Below are 15,835 nucleotides of genomic sequence, written 5' to 3'. Positions count from 1 at the left end.
GAATTTTATCTGTCATTCACTCCAGAAAGTTAAGTCCCTCTGACTTTCTCCTCAGTCACACTCAGTGAAACAATTTTATGCTATTACATGGTGCTTTTTTGTCTCCTATTGCATACCATTAGCAAATAAAGCAACATCTATTACAAGATATTAATTCAGCTCCCTTCTTGGAAATACTTTGCTATAATATTCTTGGAGGTTGCCAAGGCAGGAAGGGGTATTTCTCAAAACACTTTGTTTCTCACACCTTAACTGTTTAAACATTTTGTGCAAGCTTTTTACCAAGATGAGAATTAAATAAAATGTGTCAACCAACTTTCCTTTATCTGTTATTTTAATTTATTATGACCTAATTGAAGTTTATTAATAAGCTGCAAAAGCTATGCCAGTTACATTTAGGAAGATCATGGTAGTCTTAATCTTTTATTTCACTTTCAATGTTTTTTATTAAGCACTAAGAATCATTCAATGCAGCTGTTGCTACTCTATAATTACTCATATTGCCTTTTGTCATTTTAAAAGATATGGATCCAACACTGTAAATAAATTAAAGCAAGTTAATTAAAGCAATGAATATGTTCAAGTAATTAGATCTTTAGATAGTTAGCTACTGCCTTAAGTATGTAAAATTAAGAAAAGTCTCTCTTCCTGTGTATGTGTAAATAATTAGAATTAGAGGAGGGTATAGCCAAGATTCCTCAAAAATGAGTGGTCCCACTCCTGGCACTTTGAGAGCTAACATAATGTATGTTGATCTGCACTGCCAGCAGCCCTCCTGCTCATCTCCCTGCTCAGACACACACTGAATAGCAATCCAAACAGATTTGCCCAGCACACTCAGTCAGGATCTCAGCCTCCAGAGAATGAAAAGTGGCTACGAACAGGGAAACCTAAGTAACTGCAAAAGCACTCTGAGTGTGCCCATTCTCCCCAGCCCCTCCTGGTTGAACAGGCTACAAGGAACACGGCTTGCTCTACCACACACCTCGGGCTGCAGCCACGCTTTCCTACTGTCACAGCTTTGTAAGCTGCCTGAGAGGTGTGTGCAGTCTGCTTCTCACAGGACTCCAGACTGCTACACAGATTATTTTTATCAGTGTTACCACAGGCAGTGTATTAAAGTCATCAAGTTTCCTCAGCAACGCTTCAAAGTAAAAGAAGGAAGAAAAAAAAAATTAAGAATGCTTACCAGCCTGAGAGGAAGACCAAATCTCAAAATTATTATGTTTGAACCAAAGACGTTTTGCTCTGCCAAATTTAAAGGACCAGTTTCCAAAAAGTATTGCTTGGGAGCAGTATGACAGCCATTATCCATGGCTGCCATATAGATTAAGCAATATGCCTTATTTCATGAGAAAAACCAGTAGTGAGCATTTAACTAGAAATGAGAAGACTGATTTTGTCTGGTTTCTCTGCATTATACTGCATTGGGTTGTGAACTCTAATTTGTCCATAGACACAGAGCAGCCACAGAGCTCACAGTCAGCACTGAAAAGCCAATATCTTTTTTGCTCACTTGCCCTGAACCACCATGAGTATCCTCAGCTGACACTTGCCTTCCCCTCCATGAAGCCTGTTCTCTGTTTTCTGTGGCTTGACACACCAGACACATAACCCAACATGACACATAACCCTGCATGCTCTGGCCTGCTTAAAATATTGCAACAGGTGTTAGTCTCCCGTGGGTGATAATATCATGATACCACTTCTGATCCACTTCACAAGAGCTGAACCCCCGGGCTGTGGCATGGTACACAAAGAGAACCTAATCCTTCCTTGCTTTATCTAGAAGTATGAATGGCACCAACATTTTCCTAAAGCCTCACACTTTGGGGGGAAAATTTGCTTCCTCAAGGTGTTTCTGACAGTCCACGATTCATACTGTTACTAACACCCTCCTTGGGGCAACAGGAGATCTCAGCACCATCCAGGAAAAGTAGAAGTCCTTGCTAATCTAGAGGAGATGGTTTGAACAGCCACAGCATAAGTGATATGAAACATAATCCAGGGGACGGGAGAGGGAGTCAGAGCAAAGGGAACTTCTGAGCCTCAGGGACTTTTTCAGAGGGCAGTGGAAAAACCATCACATGACTGTGGGAGTTTCTTCCAAAGGGCACGCCATGAAGGAATGAGTCCAGTATCCATGAGCTCTTTGATCTGAGCTGTAAAAATAAATTACTTATGGGGCTAGATGGTATCTTTGGGAGTTCTGGTAGTATTGTCTTTAAATTTCCTTTAGCTGTGCATAACAGATGGGCAACACGTTAGTTTTATTTACAGACAGCCCTCGTTCGCAGAACAACAGAGGTGGAAAGGGAACTGCCTGTTTAGCTTTGGCGTGAAGGACTTCTCTTGGAAAAAGTTCTGCTGAGAGGTTTAGGGGGACTTTTTATTTTTAATTGTTTTGCATTATCAGTTGAACTTAAACATCTATCCCACAGCTCTATTGTTCTCCCTTGGAAAAATCTTAATCAAAGTTTAAACATTAATCAAAAAGGAAATAAAACTAAAATTACCTTTAACTACAGTCAGTTATGCCTTGGCAACCCTACCCTTTTGACCCCGCTATCACTTTGATGAATTCAGCCTATTGTTTTGTGCAGTAAAGTTCTGGCTTCCATGAGCTACAGCACAGTCTGCAAAATACTGGTTTGGAGATGCCTCTATTTCCAAAGCCTCTGACAGTGCATAGACAATGTCATATGTTGGTTTAAACCAAACTACTAAATAAAAACAACATCCAGACAAGAAATCCCATTCATCAGACAGAAGTCGAGGGGTGACCTTGGACCTCGTACCATCTTAAGAAGATCAGGAGCCTCAAATTCTCTGAAATCAATGGGGGAGAAGTTGCAGGGGTAGTATTTTTCCTTAAGAATAATTGGTTGGTGTCTGCAATTAGTAGATCTGCCATTAGTTGGTCATAATCAATTAATACCAATAAACCACTGTTTAGACTAACAACCCACTCATGTCACTTGTCCTGGCAAGACAAGTAACAATTTAAAAGGTCTTCTTCTGGCCTGTGTAAGGAATCAAAACTCCTTGAGTCCAACAGGCTTTGTGTCAGGTTGTCACACAGATTTCTGTACCAACAGAACTTCTACTGTACTCACAAGCAAAGAGCTTGAACTGGAGAAAAAAAAAATTCCAATCTCTTTTCCTCTGGCAAACCACCTGTATGCTTGTATAAGGTTTTGGTGGCCAGGGCTGAGCCCAACAGCAGCAGTGGTAGGGCCTCTGGATTAACGTAGTTAAAAGGGGGAAAAGCTACTACACAAGAGCAAATTGCATCCAGAGAGAGGAGCAGGAATTTATATGTCAGAGCAACAACTGCTGACACCAAGGTTTGTGAAGGAAGAGGAGCAGGAGGTGGCCCAGGCACTGCTCCCCTGCAGCCCACAGTGAAGGCCCCAGTGAAGCAGGTTTTCTCCCTGCAGACCCTGGAGGACCCCACAATGGAGCAGGTGAATGCTGTGATCTCATGAGAAGCCTGTGCTGGAGCAGTTTTTCTGTCGGGACTTGTGACCTCACGGGGGACCCACACTGGAGCAATCTGTTCCTGAAGGATTGCATCCTGTGAGCGAGACCCAAACTGGAGCAGTCCGTGAAGAACTGCAATCCATGCAAGAACCTATGAGCATTTCATGGAGGAGTGTCTCCCTTGGGAGGGACCCCACACTGGAGCACAGCAAGATCATAAGGAATCCTCCCCTTCAGAAAGAAAGAGCAGCAGAGATGTGATGAACTGACTGCAACCCTCATTCCCCTTGTCCCTGTGCTGCTGGGGGAACAGAGGTAGAGAAACCATGAGTAATGCTAAGCCTGGAAAAAAGGGAGCAGTAGGGGGAAAGTATTTTAGGTATGGGTTTATTTCTCATCTACTCTGATTTTTCTATTAATAAATAAATAATTTACCTGAGTCAAGTGTTTTGCCCAAGGTTTTCATACTGAGTGATCTCTCCCTGTCTTTATCTTGACCCATGAGCCTTTTTTATGTTTTTTCTCCCCTATTCAGCTGAGAAGAGAAGTGATTGAATGGATTGGGTGATACAGAGTGACATTCAGCCACAGACAACCCACCACAACACTGTAATCATGGTTTCATGCACAAAGAAGACCTCAGGTTCTGTGAAAACCCAGAACAAACTCCCAGATCAACCATTGTTCTTTATGGGGACCTTACTCATGCCATGTGAATGTTTTATCATTCTCATCATCTCTGCTTTAGCTTGATATTTTGCACTATACCCACATTGTGTCATGCAGGCAGCAAAATTTTTAAAAAATCTGTCAAAATCTAGATCTAGCAGTAGGCTGCAGTTATTATCAGAAAATATGCTTCTCTAGTGATGTAATTTCAGTGTCATCAGAGCTGCCTGAAACAAATACTTCATTGTTTTATTGCATAAACGCCCTTCTGGGTCATATCTGGTTGAACTCGGTCTGTGCCACAGGAGGATGGAAGGTGGCAGAGGCAGCCAAAGTGCATCAGCTCTGCAAACCCACTGCTTCCTGCTCCAGCAGCAAACTGAGCTGTGTCCAAACATCACTGCTGGGGGGCAGGCTGCTTCCCAGAAGGAAAAATAGAAAATGGACTCTCTCACTGTGGGCCAGCTCCAGCACAGTAAATAGAGCCATATACCATCACTCCATAAGCAAAACCTGCTGCTGAGGGGAAGGAAAGGTTATGTTTGTTTTTGAGGTTTAAAGCTTCTTTTTTGCTTTTTTCTTTTTTTTTTTTTTTTCTTTTAACCCAAAGGGATCCAAACCAGAAGTTCCTTCCTGTCTGAAAGCTTTAGGCAGACGACATTTGTGGCCTGATTCTCTTCTCAACTTGAGTTAAGTCAGATATAACTCCAGTGAGCTGACAGAGCTACTTCAGAGTAAAGCCAGGGTGAGGGAGACAAGATTCTGTGCCACTCTAATGAAGTCATAACAGCAGCAGCCATCCAGAGCAGAGTCAGCATTTTAAAACCAAAATTATGTTGATCTTCCAGCTGGAACACACAAGATTTTGAAGCTCATTCAAGTGCTCTGTACCAAAATATTCAATTCCTTTCCAGCATCGTTTTCTTGCAGTTGACAATATGAGTCTGTAGCCTGTTGAGGCCAAGAAAAATGGAAATAACTTTACTCTCTTCTCTCAGCTTGCCAGTTTTTGAATCAGAAGAAAGAGAACCCTAAGTAGAATAATCAACAGCAACAGGTAAGGAGCCCTTGTAGGTGCCACAAGGTGTGACATCCTCTAAAGCATCCTGACACTTGTTGACAAGAGGGACTGCTGTGATCACAGCCTATGGCACACAGACCACAGAAGTCATTCAGAAATCCCTGCAGTCAGATTTGGGTGACTTGAAAGGTCTAGATTTGAAAGATTTGGAGACTGGAAATTATTTTGAATATTTGCCTCAAACAAGAAGAAAGAACTACCATCATGTGATTCAGCTCTTTTTCTTTCAAAAGGTAGTTATCTTCATAGAATCTAGAAAAGGGAGAATCTCAGGATTCTGTTTGTGATAGATAAAACTCCATTTTTTGATGAAAGACAAGTGCAGCCTCCAAGCTGGGTCCCTGTAAGTATCTGAGAAACAGCACAAAATCAGGGTTCCTACTCCTAGTTAATCCAGCACAGGTAGACTCTGCTATGGAGTATATATATATTTTTTCAGCATACAGTGTTCCTTGTCTGTTCAATCTTTGTTTTGGCCTTTGAACCTCACTTGTGATTCCCCACTTAGCTCTTGACCCTTCTTCACAAGACTTTTGATTTGACCTTTGCTAATTTTCTTTCTCCTAATCCTGACCTGCTTGCCTTACATTGCTTAAACCTTATCTCATCTGCTATCCCAGAATCTGTTCCTGAGCTTATAGTCCCTAATTTTGTGGTTAAGCCTCTAAGGACCTTCTTGACCAGACATTCTGGTGAAATGCAGCATATTCCCAGATTCTGACTAACTGCAGTACCTTCATCCCACCTTTAAACCTCACTCCAGTTTGACTCTCATTGGGGAGACTAATTATCCATACCCTTCAGTATGTATTTCATCTGCCAGGGCAGAGGAACCTGGCAGATTAGCTCTGGAGTCATCCGTGAGGACTACCAATATCCAGCCTACATTAACTGCTAAGCCATCCCATCTCTTCTACATCAGAAATTCTCTCCCTTTTGGGAAGGATTTTTGGGCTGATTTTTTTTTGCATTTCTTTTTACATTCCTGTACTTAAGCATGTGAATGCAGTGGAGGTCCTGAACAATCAGTAGATATCCTGGATCCACCTTGCACACTCCAAGTAAAAGATGTTTTTTTCTGTTTTGTTACAGAAGGCAACAGAGAACATCCTCTGGCAACAGAGAGCATCAACCTAATGCTGTGCTAACCATTCAAATATCCAAGCCTGACATTACCCTTCCAGTCTTGTCATCTCTTCTGCCATACTTTCCTGTGCTACCTTGTGATTCCATCCTGATCTTCACAGTCCAACAAGTGTGTTGACCAAGAGAGGATTCCTACAGACCCCATCCTCTTACTGATCCCATCTTGCACAGCATATTGACTGTCACACATCTGAATATTCAGCAATATCACAGAGTGACTGTACACTTAGGAGTCATGAGGGCATTGCCTTTTGTTTAGTCTGCATCTCCTGAATTGAAAGTCCTTTTTCTCAGGTTGAACCACTTCTTCTTGAGCAAGAGAAGCCCAACCCCATGACAAATGTAGCTCCCCTGTCCACACCCTGGCTGTGACTGCTGGCTCTTTTCAGTGGCATGGAGTGAAGAAGGCAAGATTCTTTCTGCCTGCATGCCCAAGCTCTTTGGGAGCACCCAAGTCATGGGTGCTACTCTCAAAGAGCTTAAATTAGAGGTCTGTAAACTGGTATGGGACTGGTGGATAAGAATTGTTCTTTTCCTTACCACCACAATCTGATTCAGCTCAAAGCTACTAAAGCAAAATTGGCTATAGTTGCTGTTAGTTAAGTTATGACTTTTCAGAATAATTTTTCCCATAACAGGGTACTCAAAAACAGGTGAAAAATCATTCTGCCTAATAATAGAAACTAAATAAGAACAAGACAGGTATTATGCACAGATTCTTCTCCAAGCTGCACGAAGGCAGGTTTTCTCAAAGTCACAGGAAATTTTAATAAATTCTAGATACTGTACTAGATCATTTCTTTAACCACCTCCTAAGATTTGTGAAGCAGTGTGACCCAGAAAGTTGTTGGCTTCTCCAGTAAAGGAAGGTGGGCTGGGTGGATGTTTGCAAATCCAACAGCTAGAACTTATGTGATTTTCCTCCTTATCTGCCAAAGATAGTCACAGATTGACAATTTTCTTTCCTTTCTGGAGAAATAATCCAATATGTATGCACAAGTATACTGATGATTTTTTTACTTCTTCCCTCACTTCTTTTCTGATGGAGTGTCCAAGAAACTAAATAGGTGGAGGTTTTATATTTTATTACTTCCATAGCCTTATTCTGATGTGTTTATAAAGAAGAAAATCTACCTCATCCTGGATACCAATGAATTGTCAGCTTCCTCCAGCCAGCTTCTTTGCAATATGTGAAAAGTCTTTCTCATCGGCAGGCTTACTAGCCTTGCTCCACTATTAAAGGAAAAGAAACAAAGGGCTTGGATGGGGAGGATGCCTCAAACCCTTCTCTTGAACTCCTCCTCACTCACCAGAAACAGGTGGTGCACATCTCAGGCTATGTTCACTCCTCGCTGTTCCGGGAAGGATCTGAGCAAGGACAAGGCAAGTGGTGTGTCAGGGCTTCCACTGAAAGGAGAGGGCTTAGGCAGAACCCTTCCTGCACATTGAAGTACCCAGAATAAACTGTTCATTGTTCCCAAATATATAAACAAGAGATTCTTCAGCTTCCACCCAAGCCCTTACAATTTCAATTCTTTCCTTCACATGTGTATCTGGAAATGCTCTTGGCTAATGTCTAAATGCCCCATTTCTCTGTCCCAGCAGGAAACCTGGGACATCCATTAAGAGCATCACAGCTTGCCAATACCCTGAAACCCATAACACTGAGTAAAACACCTGGCCTGATAGTTCCCAGGTTAAGTTTTATGCCTTTTCTCACACACACACATACACACACACACTCCATAAACATGCAGGCAACTATGTATTTTCCTCTGTGAGTGTCTGGAGGAGAGTTCTGTCCCCTCTACCTTAAGGGAGGGTTTGATTTCAATGGTTTTCCAAGCTGAGCTGGAATCACAAATCAGGCTTGAGCTACTGACCCACCTCTCTGAAATTCTGGGAGGTACGTTAGTGAGATCCATGCACAATATCAAATGTCTGAGCCCGATGGGGATTCATAATGGCTGGGCCATTACCTTTAGCAGGATTAGGACAGCAAGCCCCTCATGGCTTGGGCAAAGAAATAGGTATTGACAAAGAATAGTAAATACACATCTCTCATGATGTGATTTTGAGTCCTCAAATATGGGAAATGGTCTGGGGAAAGCCCCTCCTGTACAGCCTGTTGGCTCAGTGGCCAAAGGAGTGCATAGCAGGGGGGTAGATAAAAGCCAGGACCAGTGCAGAAGGTAGGAGGTTAAAATGGATCACATCCCTGGAAGGCAGAGAAGTGCCTGCATTCTTCAAGAACAAAAGTAGCTAAAGCTTCAGAAAATAAAATTAAATTAAAAGATAATAGGAGGTTAAAATAAAACAAAAACAAAGACCCAGAGAGACAGCCCAAGGGCACAGTTCTGCCTACACCCTTGCAGGGGCCCAGGGAAAGAACCTGTTAAAGTTATTTGTCCTGGTGGGTGGCAGTGGTGGGATATTTTGAATTTTGATACTGGGAACAGAGAGAAGGCAGCTGCAGTAGGAAGGAGGCTGGGCCTCACCACACTGTGGGGAAGAAAGGGCTAATAGGGAAGCTCAGGGGGAAAGGGAGCTGTCAGTCTGAGCTTAGGGCACCCATCACAGCTCCAGAAAGCTGCCCTGCTGCAAGAGTGGTGAGTGCCAAAGGACTGGGAAAACAACATTTATTGCAGGGTCAAGGGCTGATGCTCTGAGATTGATTTGATGGCAGGATCCCATGTCAAGAAACAGGTGAATTTTACAGTCATGAGTACAAGAGTATTTCAGCTGTCTGGTTTACAACATGCTTTTCCCTAGCATGAGCAGCCCAATGGCTCATCAGTTCATGCTATCAACAGAGAGAACATATTGTTTGTAGTGCACCCTTGCCCTCCCAGCATCAATGCATAATTTTATTTCACTTTCAGCTTACAGAACTTACTGGTAAAAAGTCAGAGCTGCTGCAGCTCCCCTTGCTTCCTGGCAAGGGGAGGAGAGAAGGAAAGACAAAAATACCAGGGAACTGTACAACTGTCAGAAGCAGCCTTTCTGCAGCCAGCGGGAGACAACCATCAGTGAGAGGCATTTTGCCGCTCCCTGTAGGGAAGTACAGCACATTAAAAATGCACATTTCTCCCTGGAATGCTCATCTACTTTGAGTTGTCCTTCTCTCATCATCTTATTGTTCTGTTCCAAAGGTTTAAGAGGATTAGGGACTGCTTTATGCTGAGTCTGGAGTCATGCCAGAAAGGCTGAAGGAAGCTGAGAACAACTATGTTAGACACCCAAATTTCAGGACATTGCTGTGCCTCTGTATGTCCCCAAGACAGTTTTCCAGCCCTAAAAGAGCAGGGTCAAGAAAAAAGCAGACAGATCTGGATCCATTAACATAACCTGCCTGGCTTATCAACACAACTGTGAGGCACTAAAGGCTAGGTAAACAAAATGCTGTTTACCCAGGAAAAAAATCAGTACAAAAGGTAGTATATATCACCTCAAGGGGCTTTCCCCAGCTGTGACACTCTGATGCAGTTCTGCAGTCCATAGTTCTTCCAGTTTACCATTTCAAAATGCTTCCGTGCATTCCCTTTCCAAGCATCTCGTGCAGAGTTGCTCCAAATATGTGACAGTCACAACATTGCTCACAAAACTAGAGTCAAAAACTGTTCTGCCAATCCACTGGCAAATAACCTTACTTTAAAAATAGAAAGGAAAAAAAAAAGGAAACTAAAGTACTAGTGAGCAGCTATTTCAGTTCAAGAAAGTTACTCCTCCAAGAGTGTCGAGCATGGGTAGCTGGGAAGGCAGAAGTCAGGCTCCAAAGAGCTCCAGTGCCAGCCCAGTTCTCCCCGGGTTCCTCCCTCCAGCCCATTCCTCTGCCTGCTCTGAAGGGAGGGCCGGATGCAGGAGCGCACCGAGCGTGCACAATGACAGGAGCGATGCGAGATTCTGCTCTGGGACAATTGCTGCCTGCTGGCACCAGCAGGCTCCGAGCTGCCTGCGGGGCAGAGCCAGGAGCTCCTTCCTGGCAGCACACGGGTGCCTTGGCTCTCCCGCACGGAGCCGTGCCTGCCTGAAAGGCTCATCTCTGCCTTTGCCTCGCTCTCCCGCTGCCAATGGTTCACTCTTGCACTTGCATTTCCCGCAGTGAGATCGCCCCGACCTTTGACAGGCTCCACACCTTTAATTAAGTTTGTCTAAAGTTGCTCCATTTTTAGAGGGATTTTCATTTCAACTATTCCCTTTTCCCCCACACTGTAGGATACAGCTCCTCAAGGAAAACAAATCCTGTCTTTTGCTGAAAGTCCAGAGGGTTTTTTCATTGACCTAAATTAAACTCCAGATTTGCATTGACATCAGAATTTACTCCTAGGACTTTCAACTCCTGCCAAATTCATAGAAATTGAGAGCAGCATAGTTAAATATCTGCTTCCACTCTTTAATTAAACAATATTTATAGTACAATTGGACATATGTATGTGCATTTTGAGTGAATATTAATGTTTTAAATTATGCAGGTAAATTAATCATGAAAATAAATTAGATGCCTGTACTCAGGGAATCAGCAAAGGCAGGGACAGAAAAGCTTTCTCCTCTTTTACCACCTTAAGGAAAGAGTTGAAATTATATATGTTAATGCTAGAAGGCGGTTCATGAATTAAAATATCATAGAGCCCTCAGAAGAGAATAAAAAGCTAGGTAAGAATGATTAATGTGCTTTTACACAAAGAATGATACTTTTTATATATCTTTGACCTTCTAAGGTCAAAGGGATTATAGGACTGTTTGAAGTTCAGGAGGAGCTGAGCAAGGAAACAAGAGGGCTTTTCATGGGGTGATGAGAAGCTGTGGCTGACATTTCAAGAGCAAAAAGCCTATTTTTATTAACTCCTTCTTTCTCAGATCAAAAATGTTTTTGACAGAAGAAAGAAAAACAAGCATGCAAATGTGCAAAAAGTAATCCAATTTCCTCTGCAAGCACACAGACCTCATCCTGAAGCCTAGCAGATCCAGCAGCACCAGCATGGCTGACCATGAGGAGGCAGAAAAGAAGGACCCATGGGAGGCAGGTCACTGAAGGCAGGACAGCATGGCATCACTGCACTTTTGGAAATTTTTTAGGGCAGCTGTTCAAATTCTGCAGCAGTCCTAGCATATTGTCATCACAGACCTTTCTGATTAAACTTCCAAAGAGTGTGCCTTGTACATTTCTGTGCACAGCTCAACGGGTAAGTGAACATCAGGGCGGTTATTTGAGCATGCAAATAATGGCAAATAAAACATGTGCAAACTGGAGAAAGGAGTGCAGCATGAGGTCTCTAGGGTAGTTTAGGTTATTTATCCTCAGTGACTATTTTATATGCTGAAAAATACTTTTAGCAAGGGGGCAGTGGAAGGATAGATGAAATTTAATTAAAAGTTTTGACAGTGAGATCTCAGTAAGATGAATGACAGGCCAAAGTGTTTCATTTTATATTTTCGGTATTCTTTCCTTTTTTTGTTTTAAAATGGCATTTTTGCTTTAAAGTTATCCAATTACTTTGAAGGGGTTTTAAAAAGAGTTTAAAAACTTACAAAGGAAACTGAATATTTGACTTTCTGTCAAATTAAAGTTTTTGATCAATCCTAAATTATTTTTGTTTTTATAGTATAGAATTACAAATAATTTTTATGTGACTTTTAGCATAAATGTTCATATTTTGTACACATATATACTATATAAAATATAAAGTAAATTATGTGTATCTACTTACTCAGCCACAGTGGTAAAATGTGGAGATGATAATTGCCTTCCTTATCTGTTCTGAAATAAACAAAATTTTATTTTAATTGTATTTTAATTGTATTTTATTTAATTGTATGTTAATGCCACAAGAAATTCCTGATATTGAGTCCTGGCTAAACAGGACAAGTACAAATACAAACAAGTATTGGTCACTTAGGTGTCACCAATACAGGAAGAGTCTATTTCAGTGTCCTCAATTCAGCTACCCAAGTGAAAATTCAGTGGAGACCTTGGATGGAACACTTGGGTCAGAGCTTGCTTCTCCTTTTCCATTTTTGTCTACGTTTCCTGACAGTTTATTGACAAATTGAAACTTTCTCACTTTTTTTAAATTACTTTTCATTTTCTAGCTTTAGTAAAGAATTGAGAAGAGAAAAAAAATCTCATTTTTCACTCTCTCCCTATGCTTACCCTCAAGCTATGAACACTAATACCTGACTGCTGTTAATGCAGCTTGCTCAACTTAAATAGACTATGTGAGCAAGAGCTGAGGTTGCCAACAAAAGTTCATCTGCATAAACAAAGTCACGTGTACAGGTACCATTTTCTACAAAAATGCAGTAAATTGGAAAACTAAGCTGAATTGGAAATAGACTGCAAGCTTCCACAATCTAAGGGATGAGTAACTTGATTCCTTGCAGAGCAATTGGCTTGATCTCAGCCTTTTTCCTTGTCTGTATCAGGAAAACACAAGAAGGTTCCATGTGAATAGTGAATATCCTACCACAGAAATGTACAATTCTGGAAAACCTATTCAAGGCTAAACCTGGCCTCTCTCAGCTCATCCTCATATAAAGTATTTTGAACTGACTGTTTCCTCTTATTGTTTAATATTCTCTCTACAGACACACAAATGCTGTAGGCAATTTCAGCAAAGATTCAGCCAAGGGCTTAGTTCAAGCATAAAACTATACCTAGAAGATATGGTATCTATCCTATAAAATCTACAGTTCAAATTTCTTTGCTGCCTATAGACTCTATTTCTGTTGAGGGAAATGCCATGTATAGTTTTGATTTCTAGAGCTTTCTGAAAGGAAAGGTGAATTTCACCTTAAAGGCTTTATTCAACCCACTGTTTATTCTGGACTTGTAAATTCACACATGTTCAAGGATATTTTTTATTTGGTGGGACACCTGCCATGTAATATATGTAACTATGGGCAGGCTGGTCAAATTCACCAAACCATTTTGGCTTGAAGAAAAGTTAAAAAGGCAGACTTGGGAGTGTATTAGTTGTGGTATACCTTTAACTAGTATTATATCAGTGGGAAAACACAGCTGGATGTAACAAAACACTGGTTCCCTTCCTCTGCCAGAGGAGATGTCACCAATGGCCCTCACCTCCCAGAAGTTCACCCATGATATCAACTCTTCTGCCGTTCAGGACAGGGCATCTACCTCAATCTGCCCTGCTATCTTGTTTCACTAGCAATCAATAACTATAAAAAACCCGTGAACTTGCAGCTGAGCATCCTACCCCTTGGGGGAAGGGGCCACATTCACTTCCTCCAGCTGCCTTGGCTCCTAAAAATCTAAAGAACGGGACAGAAGAGCTTCAGCAGAAGCGACTGAGGGAGCAGCACTAAAACCTGATGGTTTGGATGTTTGCTGCAGAGATCTGAGTTAAAATTCACTGCTTCGTGCTCCAGGGGCTTGGTAGCACGGAAAAAGTGAGCTGCACATGTTAGGAGTGGTTAAATGTTCTGCCTTGCAAAGAAGGGGTGTGTGAACTCAGCCTTTGTCTTTACCACTGCTGTGCCTCAGGAACGGATGGGAGTGAAGATGCTGCCTTCTGCCTACTTTTTAATATTTTTTTAAAATCTTCCAGGGAAATAGACACGGGAGGAGGTGTAGGTAGCCTGCAAGTTGGAACAGTCCTCTAAGCTCATTTCTGGTTTTTTTAGTAAATATTTATACAAAGTTGAAAAGTGACAGAACAGTTCTCTGGCACTAAGCTAAAACTGTCTGATTCTTCTTTTCATTTTCCAGTTTTGTAGCTCTATCCCTTCATTTCCTTTGCTTTTCTTGCAAATGCTTAGGAAAATAAATGTTTCATTTGGTTTAATTAAACAGAAGGCTTAATTTGACATAAAATGGAATTTGGGGAGTTTTCATTCTTCCTTTGGGAGAAAAAAAATTGCTTAAAACTCTAGATTTATTTTAAACCAAACCAAAATCTTTAAAATTGTTTGTTTGTTTTTCTGTTTGGTTGGTTTGGGGTTTTTTACCTCATCACTAGAGGGAAACAGAATCAATGGGATTCAATTCACACAGCCTTAGTGATTCATTAAGTCAATTCCAACTGTTCGGTCTCATTTCCCCAGCCTCAGTAAGAACTCCAGACTACAAAAGAAATTGCTGCAACTGGAAACGGGGGTACTAAGCATGTTTAAATAGAAGACAGGAGGAGAGGAGATTCGAGGACATTCAAGGAGATTCAAGGAGAGGAGATAAGGGAAGGGAAGGGAAGGGAAGGGAAGGGAAGGGAAGGGAAGGGAAGGGAAGGGAAGGGAAGGGAAGGGAAGGGAAGGGAAGGGAAGGGAAGGGAAGGGAAGGGAAGGGAAGGGAAGGGAAGGGAAGGGAAGGGAAGGGAAGGGAAGGGAAGGGAAGGGAAGGGAAGGGAAGGGAAGGGAAGGGAAGGGAAGGGAAGGGAAGGGAAGGGAAGGGAAGGGAAGGGAAGGGAAGGGAAGGGAAGGGAAGGGAAGGGAAGGGAAGGGAAGGGAAGGGAAGGGAAGGGAAGGGAAGGGAAGGGAAGGGAAGGGAAGGGAAGGGAAGGGAAGGGAAGGGAAGGGAAGGGAAGGGAAGGGAAGGGAAGGGAAGGGAAGGGAAGGGAAGGGAAGGGAAGGGAAGGGAAGGGAAGGGAAGGGAAGGGAAGGGAAGGGAAGGGAAGGGAAGGGAAGGGAAGGTGCGGGAAGGGAAGGGAAGGTGCGGGAAGGGAAGGGAAGGGAAGGGAAGGGAAGGGAAGGGAAGGGAAGGGAAGGGAAGGGAAGGGAAGGGAAGGGAAGGGAAGGGAAGGGAAGGTGCGGGAAGGGAAGGGAAGGGAAGGGAAGGGAAGGGAAGGGAAGGGAAGGGAAGGGAAGGGAAGGGAAGGGAAGGGAAGGGAAGGGAAGGGAAGGGAAGGGAAGGGAAGGGAAGGGAAGGGAAGGGAAGGGAAGGGAAGGGAAGGGAAGGGAAGGGAAGGGAAGGGAAGGGAAGGGAAGGGAAGGGAAGGGAAGGGAAGGGAAGGGAAGGGAAGGGAAGGGAAGGGAAGGGAAGGGAAGGGAAGGGAAGGGAAGGGAAGGGAAGGGAAGGGAAGGGAAGGGAAGGGAAGGGAAGGGAAGGGAAGGGAAGGGAAGGGAAGGGAAGGAAGTCCCACTGACAGCTACAGTTATTCTGACTTTGAGAAATGTGAAAAGCAAGCAGGCAATGGGAGATTTACATCTGTTGTTTTGTAGCATTAATGAAAAGAATTAAAAAGAAAAACCAGTCCAAACTCCTATATTTCAAGACTCCTCTGCACACAAAACTAGGTGAGCATATGCAAATTCTTTCCAGTGTGTGTGTTGAGACTTGGCTGATGTTGCATTCCACAAATAATTCCTCTTCTCTATGCCTGCAAGACATTTTGGTGTAGGAATTAGAACACAATCCAACATTTCAATTAAAATAATTATTCAAAATGTGCAAACCCTGAGATACTTCTATTGTGCCTTGCTTAAGATGTGCCATTTATAATT

General features: G+C 42.6%; 1 long non-coding RNA gene across 1 annotated transcript in view; it reads right to left on the bottom strand.

Annotated features, from left to right (window-relative positions):
• The window catches only part of LOC134550211 (uncharacterized), a 125,438-nt gene extending 114,967 nt beyond the window's left edge, over nucleotides 1-10,471 (bottom strand). The window contains exon 1 of the long non-coding RNA XR_010080278.1: nucleotides 9,828-10,471. This is a non-coding gene — a long non-coding RNA (uncharacterized LOC134550211). The remainder of the gene's footprint in view (nucleotides 1-9,827) is intronic.
• Nucleotides 10,472-15,835: the final 5,364 nt, after the last annotated feature.

The sequence above is a fragment of the Prinia subflava genome, chromosome 1 (genome assembly GCF_021018805.1).
Source record: "Prinia subflava isolate CZ2003 ecotype Zambia chromosome 1, Cam_Psub_1.2, whole genome shotgun sequence".
NCBI classification, from domain to species: Eukaryota; Metazoa; Chordata; class Aves; order Passeriformes; family Cisticolidae; genus Prinia; species Prinia subflava.
The sequence above is the reverse complement of the archived record's forward strand: the minus strand, read 5'-3'. Positions and strand labels throughout refer to the sequence as shown.